This window comes from Xiphias gladius, chromosome 8, assembly GCF_016859285.1.
Source record: "Xiphias gladius isolate SHS-SW01 ecotype Sanya breed wild chromosome 8, ASM1685928v1, whole genome shotgun sequence".
Taxonomy (NCBI): Eukaryota; Metazoa; Chordata; class Actinopteri; order Istiophoriformes; family Xiphiidae; genus Xiphias; species Xiphias gladius.
This window is the reverse complement of record NC_053407.1, coordinates 28,836,209-28,855,400: the sequence shown is the minus strand read 5'-3', so window position 1 is coordinate 28,855,400 and position 19,192 is coordinate 28,836,209. Positions and strand designations below refer to the sequence as shown.

Below are 19,192 nucleotides of genomic sequence, written 5' to 3'. Positions count from 1 at the left end.
TATCTCAGGCATGTTTCCTCTCACACAGGAGGTAAAGACAAGAGCTGTTTAAGGAAGCTGGAGCATTTAAATAAAAACCAAGGCAAAGTGATCACCTTCTTTATTATGACACCAATCTAATAAAGTTTTAGCTATAATTTGAATTTAAACCTTACTATTTGACTTGTTTTGGATATTAGTGAGAGACATAGTACACTGACATACATACAGTTTATACTATGCTATACTACCACTTGAGGACTCAGCTTAGGTTCAGACTGAACCATCAGACCTGTGCAGACCTCTGTACTGAAGCGCTACAGCCGACGGTTTAAGTCCTGGTCCTGGTCCTGGTCCTGGTCGTCACTCAAACTGCAGCCCTCCCTCTGCTGCTCGATGGGTTCTATAGGTTCTCCTCCATTTTGTCTGGCGACACAAATGTCAGCCATTATTTCTAATGAATCGATCAGCGGGAGACTTCCTCCCTCCCTGCTGCTGGAATTAATTGGGGCTTTAAAATTTTCACTTAATTATTTACACAGCAGCAGAGCGCCAGGCCGTGAGTCAGGAGATTAAAGACACAGACACCGAGCGTTTTGCAGAGCAGAAAGGAGACAAACAGACTGACTGAAGACACTCACCGGAGCTCTGCCTTCAAATGCAAGTAGGCTGACACAGAGCCCGGCATCTCAGTGGTTAAACACCTAACCACAAGCAGCACAATGGAAACTGTGCATTTGAAAATATAAAGCAAACATGAGGGAAGAAAAGAGTCAAGGTCACACTTTTTACTACAGTTGCTACAGTGAATGTCTAAACATATTTGCACGTGCATGACAAAATGTAGGGCTGCAAGTACCGAACTTATTTAATTATTGATTGATTGTTGACTATTTCTCTGATTAATTTAATTGTTTAGTCTATAAAAGTCAGAAAAACAAACAATTTCTTGAAGCCCATGCTCACATCTTCAAATGTCTTGTTTTTTTTTTCGACCAACGGTCCAAAAGCCAAAAATATTCATTTTATGATATGAAACAGTGAAAAGCAGGAAATTCGCATGTTGGGGAAGCTGCAACGATGAGACAATGTTCAATCAACTGTCAAAATTTTATCTGTAAAACTGACTAATTGTTTAATCAGCTAAATTTTTAAGCACTAAAGAAACATAGTTAATGCTGCATTCGCACCATAGGGGAGGGAGATATTCCCATGTTTACGACATGCAAGGGCTTCACAACTCATGACAATTTGATGTTTGCAGAGTTGGTCGATGGAGGATTCAAAATTCCAAACAGACCAACAAAATACCAGAACTCTCAATAGAGTAGTCTGGTTAATTAATAGTCTGGTTCATCGTGGGGCAAAAACGAACGCATCACAGCTATGAGCCATCATCAGCGTCGAGTTCAAAAATCCCCCATTTTTCGTTACACCACTCACAGCGGGGGCGTTTGTACGGCTCGGATCAGCACGAAACTGTCCCGGGGGAATATTCGGGACAAAAGACGAACAACTCTGTTCGCAAAATATCTGGTTCTTTGACGAAAAGCTGAAAGGGCAAGGCTGCGACATAAAAACTTTGTCTTCGACTGAGCTTAAAGCTTTGTCAGGTGAGCCACTAACTGCAACTTGAAGCTAAAGATTATGAGACTGAGGAAACTGAGAACACAAACTCCAGCTTAAAACGGTTCACTTTTAAATTCTGTATCAGTTTTGATTTGAATTCAGCAGCTGCGGTGCCGAGTTCGCTGCTGCTCCGATTCCCGCCTCTGACTGGCTTCTTCTCCATAGCAACAGCACCTGTTGCTCTTGGGAATTTTGGTATTTAGACCCGTGTGTTTGTTAAAAGAAAAGGCTAAAATGGGAATTGAGAATGGGGGGAAAAAAAAATAAAACACTTCATAAAACACGTCCTGGTTCTGAAGGAAAAAGTTTGGGCATCCCTGATCAAAATACCTGTTACTGTGAACAGTAAAGAGGGTGAAGGATGAACTGATTTCCAAAATAAAGATGACACATTTCTTCAATAGGAACGGTTTTCTTCTGATGACTCTTCTATGAAAGTCATTTGTGCAGGTGTCGCTGCATAGTAGAAGAGTGCATGACCACGACAGAGTCTGACGAATCTTCCTGAAGGTCTTTTGCAGTCAAATGGGGGTTTCGATTTGCCTCGCTAGCAATCCTGCCAGCAGTAGTCTCAGAGTGCTAGTAGTAGTCTAAGTAGTCTTTGTCTCCCAGATCTCATCTTCACCTCCACCGTTCCTGTTAATTGCCATTTCTTAATTACATTACGAACTGAGGAAAGGGCTACCTGAAAACACTTTGCTATCTTCTTATAGTCTGCTCCTGCCTTGTGGGCATCCATTATTTTCATTTTCAGAGTGCTAGGCAACTGCTTAGAGGAGCCCGTGGCTGCTGATTGTTGGAAAAGGTTTGAGGAGCCAGACTGTTTATAAAGCTTTGAAATTTGCATCACTTGACCTTTCCAGACGATGACTGTGAACAAGCCACTGACAAGCTGATTAAGGTCTGAGGCCTTGGTAAAAGTACTGAGAGCTCAAATCTCTTGAAGTGCCCAAACTCCTGCTCTTACTTGAAATGTTGAAAAGAATGTTTCATCTTTAGCTTTATGCCTTTTGGAGATCCGTTCATCTTCTAGTCCCTTAACTATTCACAGTGACAGAAACTTTGACCGGGGGGGCCCAAACTTTTTCATGCCACTGTATAGTTCTATATTCATTAAATTTGGGTTTGGTTATCTTAAATGACATCTGGCTGACGTGAGGTGTCCACATATTTAATTTTTTTGTTTTGTTTTTTATGCATTTTTAATCTCGAATCGGAAAAATATAACTTTCAGCGAAACTAATAAAAAATGGGTCTTATAAAAAAAGACTAGGGGGTCTATTTTGACCTGCTTGTAATAAAAACAGACTTTTATTGAAATGACAAGGAAATGTTTCTTGAAAAAAGAAAAAAAGGCAGACAAACATAGTTTGCTGCAGTTGAGAATAAACCCCAAGAATTCTCCTCCGAACACACCAGATCAGCTGGTTCTTCTATTTCTGATCATCACACTTTGTCAGCATAGCACGAAAGTGACTGTTCGGTTGGCGAATACATTTACTTCCACGTGTCGTTATGATGGAACTGTTCTGTCACAGCATTAATCAAGCTCTCTTGGAAGTGCACCACCATCAGCTGTGAGGAGCTGATGGCTCATCGCTGCCCATATGTTCCTTCATGCATAAAACATGTTTCAGCTTGATATTAACACGTCTCCGTCGCCTGCTTCAAGTCAGCCTGTTAAGTCTGTCAGAGAGCCTGAACACTTCATACATCAGCTTAAAAAAAAAGTTATGAATTCACTGCAGATGAAGTTTCACTTCTTTGATCACAGAGAAAGCAGAAGTCAGCAGCCCCCTCCAACCGTCTCTGCTGTGAGCTCAACAGACAAAAAAAAAAAAATAATAATATATATATATATATATACACACACACACAATCACTCACTCAGAAAAACAATTAGGCCATGTTCCAAGAAGTCCAGTCTGACAGTCAAACTTTCAAACTGATGGATCTGTCAAACACCAAAACACTGCACAATTATTTATAATACTATGAGAAACATTTTTATTATTTTCAGTGTAATCATGTTGACAATCATCCTCCGTCTCAATAGCGGCAGTACAGCATAACCCCACTGTTACAAAGCCACGTTCAAGTACTGGATTAGATATTGCATTGCAGCAAAAGTTGGGCCTGATTCTTTTTTTTTTAACCGGATGACCCAGTGTCACGCTGTGTGACAGTGGTCGGAGAAAAATGAATGAGTCTGAGTTCCACAACTACAGTTACTCGATTGGCGTTGGCATGGCGAGTCACACACACGAAATAAAAGCATGTTTTACTGTTTCCAAGATCAAATTTTGGAAATGATCTGAAGATGTAAGAAGCAAGACTGGTCAACAGTTTCACATGGCAATCAAATTTAAGCCTGTTAACAAATGCGACGTGGAGATTTCTGCAATGAGGCTCAATATTTGAAGACAAGTGTGAAGGACTTTGACTCAGGAGTCTGAAACCTATGATAATGGCTTTTAATTAACTGAAGTTTAGCTGAATGAAGTTCTTAAATATCTAGCTTTGACCTGTAGTTTGGTCAGTTGCATGATATTGTCTGAACTGAAGGAGAAGTAGATGTGAGAATCATCTGGTAACATGTAGACAGAAAATAATAAAAGGTGCAAGGACCGATCCCTGTGGTACTCCATGAGTGAAACATTCCCGTGTAATCTCAGAGAGATAGAAACTAGAATCACTGACTCGCGGTTATTTGCCTCCAACAACCAGTCAAGTTGTAGTTTACATCCAGGTCTGTACAGACTCGTAACATATTTGGTAAAGACTTTGAAGGAATTTAAGAAATAGGGTGTTAAGTGTATTTTATCATAGTTAGCATGTGAATTCTTGAGATATGGCTAAAAACCAGTTTTGTGAGGTCAAAGTGACCTTTGATTTGTGACCATCAAATTCTAATCAGTTCATACGTGAGTCCAAGGGAACATTTGTGCCAAATTTGAAGAAATCGCCTCTAGGCGTCCCTGTGATATCGTGTTAACGATAATGGGAGGGACATAGGGACGGACGGACAGACGGACAACCCAGACACATAATGCCTCCGGCCACAGCTGTCACTGGCGCAGAGGCATAATGAAACCAACACAAAAACAGTACCCGATATGCCTTCCCATTGCCTAAGACATTCAATTAAAATCAAGTGGTCAACTATATCAAGGGCCACAGTGAGATTTAAAAGCAATAAACCAGATGTTGGGCCACCGTTTGGTGCTAAAAGAAGGTCGTTAAGCATCCGGCGAACTACGGTCCCGGCGCTCATGACCCATGACCCGCTCTAAGACCCAACTGACAAGTATCAAAAGGAGGCCATTTCCTTTACATTTGAACAAATACAGGAACTATTACAGAAAGATACTGGCATCCACAATTACTCTACAGAAGTAAATTCAGATCACCTTTATTTATCCCTATAATCACAACACTAATCTGTGTATCTGGATATTGTGTGCAAAATCACGGAAAGTGATTTTCAAAGCAGTAAAGTGTGTTCCACTGCGATGCATTTACATGAGACCAAACTAATTATATTGGTTTAACAAAACAACCTTCATAATAAATTGTTTTCTGTCATTACTTTGAACTACAGATAATATATAGTTTGATACAGTGATCAAGATCACATCATCGCAATACGATTTCAGTTAAATTCAACAAACCATAATGTTGAATCATTGCCCAGTCAGGGCAATGGTACGCCAAAGCAAACACCCCTATGTCTCCAGAAGAAAGAGAAGCCATCGCTGGCTGAACTTAAATCCTGACAAAGTGATACGGAGATCAAATAAAGACAGTCTGAGTGGGATTCTGGGTTTCGGTGATTATGTAAATAAAGATCAGACAATTAAATATTTCAATTTTTATCATCAGCTTGACTGTGAATGCAGGGAAAATTACTCATAATGGAAAAGGCTAAAATCACTGAGAAAGTTACAACCAGGACAAGTGTTGTTAAAATGTGATTCATCTTGCACAGCTATTTTTTTCTGTGTTTTATCTTCTACCTCATAGTTTTCACAGTCTGATAAACTTAGTGGACAGATTTTAATGTAACAGGAAGCAGATACCGATCCAGACTTTATAAGCCTCTTTTATAGGACTCTGGTCTACATGTGGGAACCCAATTTACTGTCTTTTGACAGAGAGAAACCTTGACTCGAACCTCCGACAATGGTGGTTTTTACCGAGGCCGTGTCTCAGCTTGTTGAGCCTGTAACAGATCATCTACCAGCTGAACGGATCCGACAGAGTTTATTCTTAAAAACCAATTACTGCATGTTCAATGAAAACGTGATGGTGAGCAGACCGAAGGAACAAGTGCGGGCTTCTCATCTGCCAACGAGCGCAGCTGCAGCATCTTTGTAACACCAGCCCCCTTTCTCCTCTCAAACTGCAAATGTCACGGACGCACCGCGACGCAGTGGAGTTATGAAAGTCATCAGTCCGTACGGGGAACTAAAAGGCCACATAAGAAGAGCTTCGGAGTCATGTCTGGCTGTTGTTTCGAGGTGTAAGCTGAGGATTCGGTTCAGCTTTGATCAGAAATGTTCCGTTTTATCCTCCTGCTTTGCGCCTGATCGGACAGGTGAGGCAGGAAATCAGAGCGAGTTTAACCGGGCGTTCTGACGGAGGAGGAACCCCCCCGTCGCGTAACTTCATAAATTCACCAGTGGTGAAGACAGGGAGAAGAATGATGGAGGGGAAAAAAGAGGAGAAGAGAAGGAGAAACAGAACGGATGTTAGTCAGGTGTAAACAATATTCAATACTGGTCGCAGCAGAAAAAACTCCCTCAATAAGCAAATGAGAAACTTGAATATACCGGCGATAAAGCTACACTTTTCGACCTTGTCCTAACAATCAATCATATCACAGAAACAAAGCAGGAGCAAACAGACCACTCCAAACACACACACACACACACACACACAGCTGGCTGAGCAGCAGCAGCACGGTAAAGCACGGTCCGGTAAACGGGAGAGGTAAGGGCTGCCTCGGGGGAAACTTCTTCGTTACCGGCAAAGAAAGCGACGGCTCAACAGTAACGACAACCCAGAACCGTAAAGCTGCGGTGGGTGAACAAGGTAACGAGATGTCGATGGCGTGGAGATGCCTCGGAAGAGCCGTACGGACACCGAAAGAGACCGGGCTACTAAGAGTCCGACACGAAAACACGCTGGCGATGCTTACTGCTACTGCCGTGGAAAACCTGCGCCGGGTACCTGTGGCGTCAACCACCACAACTGGACCCATCCGCTGGCTGCTTTCTTAGCCATGCTAGCAACGTGGCTCTAGGGAAGTCGGCCTTGGTCTGTTGGTTCACCACCGTGAAATATCACAAAAAAACAAACAAACCTGTCGGATAGATGGACATGTGATTTTGATCATGTACAGATATTTATCAAAAATGAGGGACTGTAACTGATAGTTGACCGGCTGTAACATGTCACACTTTATTGATCTAACCTGGATGATGATATATCATAGATCAAAAGAATAAAAATGACATCATGTGATAAATGCTTTGCCTTATTGCACAGCCCAACATCTGTCCAAAGAAAATCCCTGCTGATCTTCACAATACCAGGATGAGGAAAAGGGAAAACTGTGGACCAGTTGTGAGTCCATATAAAAAGGTAGTCGGACATTTCAGACACCGAGGATGAACAACCACCCAGTAAGGAAACTTTTTCAGACACATTAGTACACGAAGACTATCTCTTCTATTAAACATGAGAAAAAACAAATTAGGCAGCAGCAGAAGCAATAAAAAACTGAGCACAGTTAAATGAAATGCCAGGAATGATTTGCAGCTTCTGTCTGATCCGGACGCTACTTGGGTTTTTTATCATTAGTGTCTCTGCTGGACAAACAACACAAGGCTAAATAAATAAAAAAGGACTGTGGGAATAAGATGAAACTTTGGTTTCGGATGTGGTCACTCAGCCGCAGAGGAGCAGAAACCTTACTTACAGCCAGATGCTTACAGACAGATTAACTAAAGCCTGAGCCGAAGAAGCTGTGACTGACTCTCGCCGACAGCTGCTGAACAGGATCTGCGTCATGCAAGTCAAGTGTTTATATGTTCTGGTACCTAAGCTTCCTGATTCCTATTTGAACTGAACAGAAAGGACGTTGGCCGTCGCAGTGCAGAGACATCTTAAAGTCACCAACACAACCTTGCAATAATCAACTACTTTCTTATAAAAATAAAAGCCTGAGCCCTTTCCTGTAAGTAGCTCTAAAGGTAAACAGCCTCCACCTTTAACTGTTTTTTCAATGATGGTGATCACACACAGCAAACATCCCTACAGATTAAAAAAAACCCAAAACAAAACAAAACAGTTTGTCCATCCTGGCAAAAAGGGGAAACTTCACGTGACGACAAATTCAGAGGAAAAACCTTTGAGCTGAGTGATAAGCCAGATGACGTGTGATGCAAATCTGAGGAGAAAGCAGAAAGTTTTGATGGAAAATAACTGGACAGTTGACGGTCTGAGGTTTATCCTTCGATGTGAAACTTCTCCTTCCTCTGTTTAATAAGAAAGAAAAAAAAGACTCAGTAACTTTCCTCAGAGAGAAATGAAGATTTTTCTCAACAAGTTGATCTATATTTCTATCTATATATATATATATATATACACACACACACTTCTATCTATCTCTAGAGAGAGAGAGAGAGAGAGAGAGAGAGAGAGAGAGAGAGAGAGAGAGAGAGAGAGATGTAAATATATACAGACACACACACATAGATATTGATTCTAGCTGCTATAAATGCACAGAATCGTCTACGTTCTGCCGCTGAACTGTATGGGAAGCTTTTTCCTCCGTTTCTCTCTGAAATTCAGCATCAAATCTCATCTTGCTTGTTCTTTTTCATCTCGGTTAATGAGATTTTGTTTTTCCAGACATTTTCAGTAAATACTTATGTGATTTATTAAGTGATTTCATGGCACACCACATTACAGAGGTGCATTTTCGGAAACAGACCTCCTCTATACTGGTTGCCTTCCACACAAACGCACTACTCCTGTTCATGGACCAAATATGTCACCGCCTTCATCCCTTATTATACAAGCCCCTTTGATGGCATGCAGTATGGCCCCATACTGCATCTATGTATGTATGTGTGGTTGTCTTTCATTTCATTTTTCTTTTTTTGTTTTGTTTTGTTTTGTTCATACTAAAATTGTTGCTGGAGTTTTTCTCTCCATGCACCCTCCATGTCAACACACAGTCGTTAAATTCCCTCCTGCACACGAAGGACAACAAAGCCAGTTCGGTCTAGACGTCCTCAAAGTGTTCAGGGTTCACTTCGAATAATCAGACCTGAGTCCGGAGAACTGCCACACAACTTCACCGGGTCTGAATCAGGATTTAATTTTGAAATAAGACCATTCCCTCAATCCACTCTCTTTCTTTTGAACCCTCCTGTTATAAAAAGAAAAATGACAAAGAATATGAATAGCTTGAAAGTTATTCTTTTCTGACTGTAGAAAAAAAGAAAAATGATTTTAGAGCCATGCAAAAAGAGAAACTGTCTGTTTGGTCTCCATGGGGACTGAAGGTGGATCAATTTGTTCCAACCAGCTGAATTAATACAAAGACCAGCTGAACAGCAGAGATCATGTACCTGCGGCGATAATCACACTGAGAATAAAGACTAATTCCCCAAATTGCCCTGGTCCTTTAATGAAGTTGGTTTGGATGTGGAAGACAAAAAAGGAAAATCGGTTTTCATCTTTTGCCACAGTGAAGAAATAAATAATAGTCAAAGAATCAAATAAATAATTGTACGTATCAGCTTTTATCCATAGCAGCTGAAAAAAAACATTCTGATTCATGCAGAGAGTGAAAGAAAATACTTCACTGTTTGTCTTTTATATCTGTTTTGTTTATGACCTATATATTTATATTATGTCAACGGACATCAGGGCTGCGTGTTTCTGTAACTACGCTGCCTCAGCAAGGACTCAAAGCTGAGCAGCGGGAGAATTATTTCATTTCATCACACAGATATTTGCACCAATGTTGGCACGGTTCATTTCCGTGGTCTACCGGTCTGAGTCTTATGCCCCATGGACACCCTGCAGGACCAGCCAAAAGAGAAAAAACCATCACGCCTGTAGCTGACATGGACAACGGCCCATTGGATGAGCTCTCCTGAGAGCCTTTACTTTTTTTCCGTGGTCATATTGGTTCACAAATAGGCCTATATACTGGTGTCAGCGTGTTTCCATCTATCACAGCGGTCAAAATTCCCACTGAGCAGGTTAAAAAAAGTACAAAAAACGAGCAGCTCTTCCCACAGAAACTCGTATATTCGCTCGTCAACACAAGGACTTCGCTCCAGACGGGATTTAAATTACAGGGGGACCCGCGAGAAAGCAGCAGGTAATTGCCGCTGTAATTATTACTGGGGAGTGGGTGAAAAGCCACATACGTAGGCACTCTGGATGGGATCCAAAATCCCAGATCAGCAGGGCTGGAAATATGTCCAAGAAAACATTATCTCCATCGCAAAATATCGATACATACAATTAAGACCATTAATGTGGGAGGAAACACAGTGTGTTGTCGATGGTACCACTGAATGCAAACAGAACTTGTTCGTGAACAAGAAAACTCTGCACATCTGCTGACGAGGGCCATGTGGTACAGCTGAAAGCTCCAGAACAAGCCATTAAGTGAGTTGGGATCGTTCTGTCGACAGATTTACGTGGATTCAAACCCGATTAACTGCTGCCACAGGAAAGACGAGCACAAATGGGGTGGTTTTCATTTTCCACCTCTGGAAAATGTGTTTCCTGTCTGTGCAAACAGCTCAGAGACAGGTCCAGGACATGTTTAGCTTAGCTTAGCGCAAACACTGGGAGCGGGAGGAAACTGCTAGCCTCCGTCAACAGAGAAAAATAAAGGTATGGTATGGATTTGGCAGCCGGGGATGTTTCAGTTACGTGTCCTCGGTGACATAATGAGGGTCTGTTGTCAGAGGACAGAGGGAAATGTCAGGGGTCCTTTAAAGTGCGAGGCCAACACGTCGCTCGACTTCAGAGCAGAGACGGCGTTGAGTCGCTGTCACCGCCCACCGATCGGGAATTCGGGGGAAGGGGAAAAAAAAAAAATCTGAGGAGGCAGAAGAAAAAGCAGCATCAGGGATCATTTAGAGGGAGGAAGGAAACGTAGGTTTGAACTCCGTCAGACGTCAACCTGCTGCTCGATCCGGCTTCGAGTCTTTTCATCATCGGTGCCCTGTGTCTTCTCTGAACACTAACGACATTTCTAATTAAAGACGAAACACACGCGTGCCGTTCACCGGGATGCGGTGTACACACGCACGAATCGCGCGCGGCACGTTAAACGCACTTTAACCGCCTCCGTCTGTGTGGCAACAACAACCTGATGCATCACGAGAGAATATGTTTCCTAGAGGTTCGAGATTTCCTCGGCGAGAAACGAGCGGCAGGAAATTTCTCCCCTTCTGCAGCGCTGCCCTGGCTGTTACGCACTTAATCCGATTTCTATCGCCAGTGCACTCACATTAGCACTGCACCAAGAAGCATATTAAAAATGTAATTTCACTTTATATTATAGCTCTACCTAATCCAAAGACATAATTGCCTCCGGGGATTCGGGGGATACGTCATGTAACCAATGTCATCGTAATTTAATACCTGCTAGACGGCAAAACACGAAGGTGAATAATGAAATAATGAAAAAAGGTTACCAGACAGGCAGATGTCAACTGAACGTTTACCCAGCCAGTTAAACGAAGGAGAATACAGCATGGAGAGAAACAGACGGATTGATGGATTTGAAAATCTCTCATTTGAAAATCTGCCTCCTGAAATTGGCTCAATGGATTTTTTTTTTTTTTTTTTTTTTTTGGTTAAACGTAGAACAAAAAATAAAAAGGGAAGATTTGGTCAAATTCTTAATTTGCGACCTAAAGATTAAAAGAGAATTAAAACTTTTTATTCCCTTTAGGTTTTTCGTTTTTTTTTAACCAGAGAAACAACACAAACAACGAGAGCCAATAACGGTTTGGACTGTTGGGAAGATTTGATTCATCAGTTAAGTCCTGCTGTGGGAACATGCTTTAAAACAGCGCTGAGGTAAGACAACATAAAAGCCTTCAGCGTCCGTGGAGCTGTGCATCCTCAGCAAAAGAGAAACAAAAAAAAACTCGAACGGACGAAGAATCGTTTAAACAAATACTTAAAAGCAGAACTGCATGTTCATATGTGAAAAAGACAAAGTGCCTGCATACACACTTCAAACGCTGACACACTCCCCCTCAGCTGAGTGTAAATCCACTTTCATGCCGCATTAGCAGGCTTCCATGTGAAACTGGTATCAAAGCAAACAGACGCAGACAGATACAGGCCTCCCACTCACACACGGGGGAATACGCGCGTTTAAACGGCCCGAAGACGCAGTGACAGAGCTCCCGATGTGTTCGGAGCCTCTCGGTACACGACAGGTGCGCTTCTTTCGGGGGGGGGGGGGACTTCAACGTGCGGCTAATCAGACATTCAACTCCCCTAAGGGCATGAATCTGACGCATCCGAAGGAAATGCGCTGAGATTCAGTAGCTGTAGTTCGCTGCACTCGAACCACCGCAGAAGAAGATGACGCGATTAAGAGAGCCCCAGTCGAACCTCAAGCGGTGGAACAGGATGTGGAAAACGTAAAGACGGGAAACTTCTCTTGGTTTCCTGCGTCTCCTCATCGCTCCGCTCACATATGATGTTTGCGGCTGCTGCGAATTCTCGTCTCTCCAGCGGTGGGGAAGCTTCCGGAGACGTTTAGGTCGCGTGCCTGCTATCAGGTTGTTTTTTTTAAAAACACGTCCTCCGAACCTAAACGACCATGTAGGTCATTTGTCCCCTCGGACGCGAGCCACGGGAGCATACGAGCGACGGGGCGTACTGCACGTCCGTCCTCGTGGTGACAATAAAAAAGGAGCGCGTAAGGTTGTGGAACGGTCACGGTTCGGTTCGGTTTAGGAAAAGATCATGATTTGCTTAAAATAAGTCCTTCATGAAGGTTAGAGGACCACCGTCGTCATGGTTAACAGGAAATACGCTTCTGTCTTTTACCGGAGTAACAATTCTCTCTTACCTTCGACATATCAGTGACTTTGTGTCTGATTCCAATAGATCTTTTTTCTGTTTTTCATGAAGGATTTGAAGAGATATTCTGCTGATTCCAAACAGATTGGGGGAATCATGAGCAGCTAAAGGCAGGCTAGTGTGTGTGTGTACGTGTGTGTGTGTGTGTGTGTGTGTGTGTGTGTGTGTGTGTGTGTGTGTGTGTGTGTGTGTGTGTGTGTGTGTGTGTGTGTGTGTGTGTGTGTGTGTGTGCGCGTGCCTGTGATTGCAAACTAAATCCTTTGGGGTTTTTAGGACTTTTCTTCAGACGACTTCCTTTGGGGCTCTTGGAAGTTATGAAGGCTATTTATTATAATTTGACAGTAAATATTTAAAATAGAAGTTGGACAGTAACTCATTAGCACCAGCCCGACAAATATTTCCAGAACGTAATCATTAGGAAATGGTCTGAGGCTATGAACATCCATCACTCCGCAAGATAAGATGTTGAAGCTAAAAATGTAGAACACGATGATTAGTTGTGGAAATGTCTTCCTAAATCATTCAGTAAAACTATTATAATCATGATATGTATCTCGTGAACTCGTAAAGGTCCCAGTCTCAGGCTGAAAATCACTGATCCAAGATTTGTGAGTAAGAAAATATTGATTTTTCACAGAACGCAGACATTGATCGGACTCATTTTCGAGCGGACAGTTGGCCCTGTTATGATGTTGACCTTTGACTTGGTTTTTGGACCAGTGATCTGTCTTTAATTGCTTTCCTGCCCTCCTCCGACTTATTTTCCCACATTGATTAAAGGTGTGATTAGTGTTGACTTGAGATGAGAGACCAGTCTCTGCTGAGCGCGGTTTAATACCGAGAAGGACCGGCAGATCAGGTCAAGAGAGAATCTATGAAAATCCTCCGTTAAATAAGAAGAAAAAAACTCTGGGAGCCGGAGTCGGAGCGGCGGCTTCCTGCTGGGCTCCAGAAATGTCACACACCTGGAGCGCCGGACTCCAGCTGCTTTAAAGCACTAAATTACAGGTCACACACCTGCAGCTCCGGCACAAAAATATGTCCTTCGTTAAAAATAAAATGCCACCGTTCGTTTTTTTCCTGCACAGCGTCGCTGATGGGTGGATGTCTACAAGACGTTTAGGTCCCTTTCGCCACGGCGACGCAGGCTCGTCATTTTGATGCTGCGGCTTCGTGAATTAAAGGGCCTGGTTGTGACGAAAGCAGCTCGTGCTTCGAACTGCATTTTAAACGCAATATTGTCACATTACTACAACATCGCTCTGCTCTTTATATATTACGTTTCTGGCTTTCCTAGAAGAGGGATCCCTCCTCTCTTGCTCTCCCTGAGATTTTTCTCTTTTTTCCCATTAAAAGGGACTTTTGGGATTTTCTTTTCTTTTTTTTCCCTCCCCCTTTCTTAAATCAAGGGTCCAAGGAAAGAAAGTCTCATCTGTTCGAAGCCCTCTGAGACAAACTTGAGATTCTGGGCTATATAAACGACGAACGTCGAAATTACTTGACTGAATCACCAAAAGACAAATGTTGCCGAATTTTCTGCCTCCACCAAGTTTCAAGCCTCTGCCAGCTGATTCCAAAGACAGTTTTGTGGTTCACCTACACATTGAAAATCACCACTGTGGTCCACATGTTGCTTGATTGGCCAAAGGAGGTTACCAAAAAATAAAATATAAAAAATAAAAACGTATCTGTGTATATCAATTGGGAAAATGTAACACGAGTCACGTGATTCTCTAAATCTCTCCACTAATCGCATGATAGGGAACAAACCTCCACGACTTTATATCCCTGTTGTTCTTAGTGTGGGCAGGTATGAAGTTTGTTCTCACTGCGGTAAATTTACATGAAAAGACAACAGCTGCGAAGGTTTTTCTCCCAGTGAGCTACGTTAAATTAGACGACCTCCTCTGTAACTGCGATCAGTCGCTTTAGGACTTCACACTGCAAGACGCAAGAAAGGGGCGATGAAGACCACTTCACCTCTCGGAGAGACGACTGATGGACCCAGTTCTCCCCTGAGCCTCTCTCTCTCTCTCTCTGTCTGTCTGTCTCTCTCTCTCTCTCTCTCTCTCTAGACGACAGTCCTGCCTCAGTGCCGCTCCACAGATCTGACATCCGTCTTTCTTTCATTTCAAGTTCACAAACTGCGACCGAAGATTGATTGTTTCTATATCAAAATAGCAATCGTAAAATTAACTTACGGCGTATTATCAATGTCTTGACAACCTGTGCAAGGTTCAGTTTTTCCAGGTAAAAAGGCAGCTGTTGCTAACTAGCTAAAGCTTAGTAATGCTGACTCTCGGAGTTGGCAAAACAACGAGGAGAAACTTCTGTCCCCATTTACACACAGCCAAAGACGGTTTCATCGGTTTCGAGAGATGGTTTCGAGTGTTGTGAGTCTCTCTCTACACAACGATGAAGCAATAGCAAATGGCGGCGTGACTTCATTTTCGGACGGGTAGCACCTAGGGGTGAACAGCAGCCGGAAACCCCCACCTAAACTTCATATCGCCGTTTTCAGTTCGTCGCCTCGAGAGCTTTGAATCAGGACCTCCGGGATTCAGCAGCTGGGAAGCAGCTGCGAAGCTAATGTCCCGTCGGTAGGCGAAGCTAAACGTTAGCTCGAGCAGCTACGGTGGTGAGCTGTCCGCAATATCATCAGTGGTCGTGTCAGATCTGTCGGCAGTTTGTTGTCATGAAGGTCCCGGTCCAACCACGCAGAGGTTATTATTAAATATACAACACATCTCATTATCATGTGATTTCTTACTCAATGTGACATCATTTTTTTTCAATCTAGCTCAGTTTCCTCGTAATGTACATTTCTGACTGATCTGAGAAGAAAAACAAGCAACTGCATCATTTATCCGACTCGACTGTGCTCGGTACGAACTTATCATGTTTTATACTATGTAAACAACAATGTACACAAAACATTGGTCAGAAAAATCTCAATCACACGTTTTCTTTCAGTTCTTCAGAGCTGACATAGGCCTTCAGCTCGCAGGAGAACCTTAAACTTCTAGTCATTTTAAAAGGTCATTAAAGTTAAGATCTCCATGAATTAAAGGAAACATTGTTAAGACTGAAAACCGGCCCAGAGGAAAAGCTGCAACAGGTTCTCCACTGGTCACAAACGCCGCGAACATCAGACCGTTTTAAATCTACACCCAAAACTTCCAGGGCAGCTCATTATCGAAACCGCAGCTTTTGGTTTGTGCCCGTTCTTCTGGTTCAACTCCCCTGGTTCCTCTTTAACCGGTGTATATAGATTTAGATATATGTGTAACAGAACAGGTCAACAATTCACATTGCCATTTTGGCACACAAAGCGTTTTCCAACACTCATGGACGTGACAGTTCGTCATTTAGGGGTTTTTTTCCAGACGTCTGAACACTTCACACTTCTTTATTATGCTGGCAAAAAGTGAATTATGCTATCTCTATCTCCTGTCCTTCGCAAATTGCCTTCTTTTAATAAAACTTCATCCATCATATTCACCGAAGCAGACAGTCACGAGTCACTTTTCTCTAAAAATCCTTTCAGAAAAAAAGAAAGAAAAAAAAAAAAAGCAATTAGCTTTGGTCCTACGCCGGTCATACGCTGCTGACACAGAATTTAAAAAAAAACATAATCAAAATTTCAGATTTCAGCAGACTCTGTCTCATCGTGCCGCAGTGCCAAGGAGTTGAAGTACGAACAAGATTCTAATTAGAAAAAGAATAAAAAACAAAAAAACAAAACACAAAGCAGCAGAGCAGTGATCCAACAGTATCCGACACAACAGCTTAGAGACGACGACTGATGAGTGTGATGGACAGGGAGGAGTTCACGAGTAACGCAAACGCATGTAACCTACGGGGATACAAAAGCCTGTACGCTACAGGCCAGCGGTTGGGGAAGGTGTCCAGGTTGCACCCCGCCTCTTGCTCCTTTGAATCCCCAGAGAATCGACAATATCACCATTTATTGCTATCTCTACATGTGATTAGACACACGGGGATTAGGAGATTTCATCCCTGTCACCACTGAAGCTACCCTCAGCTCGTCTACCCGTCTTCGCATGGTGCTGCGTTTGCAAATTCTTACAGTCACGACACCTGCAGGCTACGTTTCACCTCAAAAACCCAGACATTCAAGGACCATGTCCGCCGGTCTGCATCGCTCACCCGTAATATGGCCAAAGTGTGTATTTACTGTGTGTGTGTGTGCGGCCTGAGGGTAAATCAGAGCCCAGAGCCTGGTGGAGTTGATCGGGGAGGTAAACTCCCAAATCTGGCCTGTTAGCAGAGGCTGAATGGTGGGTTTGAGTCCACAAGAGAAGCGCCGCCTCGCTGCCAGCGAGCGCTGCAGCTTGGACAGGCTGATCAGACCTTTCAAACAATAACGCTGGTGTTCTTTCACATCCATGTCATTAACAACAAACACTGCGAAAAGACCACAACTAACAATGCGTTAGTCCGTCTCCCAGCACTTTTATGACTTCCCTACTCTGTCTGTGGCTGTCGGCCCCGAGTCCATTGGTTTCTACTGGAGATTTCTCTGTAAAAATGGTTCACAGATATAGTTTCATTTAAAAAAAAAAAAAAAAAAGGCTCAGTAATGTCCTTAAATAGCTGGGGACTATTTACAGCCTGGGATTAATCCACATTTGGCGTTCGAGTGAGTATTTCTGGCAGCAGGACTGTGTGTGTGTGTGTGTGTGTGTGTGTGTGTGTGTGTGTGTGTGTGTGTGTGTGTGTGTGTGTGTGTGTGTGTGTGTGTGTGTGTGTGTGTGTGTGTGTGTGCGCGTGGGACCGAGTAAAAATAAAATACAGCGTGTGTGTTCATAGTAATGAATGAAGATGTCACCCGGTGCAAGAGTGTGTCTCACTGACGTGTTTTTAACGGTCTCTGGACAACAATGGAGCTCAGTGGCTCAGAGGAACAAGAACCTCCAGACCACCAGACCGTGGAAACACAGACCTCCTCCTTTCCTTTAACTCCTTTACCTCCAAATACAGTCAGTAATGATTGGTCACAATGCAAGCATTTCTAGTTTATTTTTTATTTGTCCTGCTGTACCTGCTATATACATGCTAACACATGCTATACACTTGCATGTATTTGCCACACACACACACACACACACACACACACACACACACACACACACACAACGTGTTGTCTGCCAGGAATGATGCAGTGTTACAGCAGGGCAATAACTGAAAATAGATCATCTCTTGTTTCTCTTTCCTCATGTGGAACATCTGCCATGACTTTAGATGAGAAATGAAAAACACCACAAATCCCCGCTGATGTCATTGTGCGTGTGTGCGGGGCCGGTGATACTCCGTCAGCGATGCTCTGACTCCACAAAAAAAAAAATAGAGCCAAACAAACACCAACGCTGACGTCTCAGGAGGACATTTGTAACGCGACGAGTGCTTCGTGTTTGATCTCGCGAGGGCGATGACGTCCACCGAGGGAGACAAGTCGTCTCTCCTGGATCATTTGGCCCGTCAGCTCCTCCGCGGCAACACAACACGCTGTGATTGGGGGTTTTCGGCGAGATGCTCGCGTCTCGCACTTGCTGGCAATTAAGGCGACGAGCGGCGATAAGATCGCCATCTCGTACCAGATTACGGGCGCTTCGGCAGAAGAGGGGGAGACGGAGGGAGAGAAGGAGGCAGGGGACCCTCGGATAACAGAGAGACAAGAGCGTTAAAATGGAATAAAAAGAGTGAGGAAATTCACTGCAATCTCTGTTCACAGCCGTCCTCCTCCAATAGTGGTGGGGGGGGGGTGTCATGGGGTCTCTGGGAGAGTCAGAGCACAGATTTACATCCAAATACCGAGCAAATTACAGGAAAAATTCCAAATAGGCAGCAAAGAAAATGCCAGTGAAACACAAAATCCGCGTCGAATCGCTGGGCGTCTTGCACACAGACGTGACTAGATCCGAACGAGCTCCGGTGACTCTTCGACTCCAGCAACACGAGCGGACGGGTGTACTTTGAGAAAGAGGTCAAACGTCCTCAGATACGCCTCGGTGAGAAACCGCGTGGTGACGTGGGGATGGGGTTGTGAGAGGGAGCAGCTCCCCGGGGGGGAAGCTGGAACCGGCGCTCCTACAGGAAGAGAAAAACTCCCTCACGAAGGGAAAACAGCTGGTGGATCGATTTTCTAACCCGTTTCAGTGCGACGCCGGTGATGAATTCAACCACGTTGTGCCATAAGAGCTCAACCACCACTGATGTGCCTTTCTACCGGTCAGACAGGGGCAGGTTTGAGGGGGTTACACCGTTTGCATCACCCCACCAGCAAAAGGAGGGCAAGGCTGATAAACGCGTTTGTTGCATTCACCTAAACCTAAGAGACAAAAAAAGATGCAGTCCACGCAGTAGCCTGTCAAATGTCCTTCACTTTTACCAAACAACCTGCTCCTGTTAATGGTGT

At 43.5% G+C, this 19,192-nt stretch overlaps 1 protein-coding gene across 3 annotated transcripts in view; it reads right to left on the bottom strand.

Annotated features, from left to right (window-relative positions):
• The window catches only part of cadps2 (Ca++-dependent secretion activator 2), a 194,818-nt gene that overhangs the window by 139,924 nt on the left and 35,702 nt on the right, over positions 1-19,192 (bottom strand). The window lies entirely within an intron of this gene.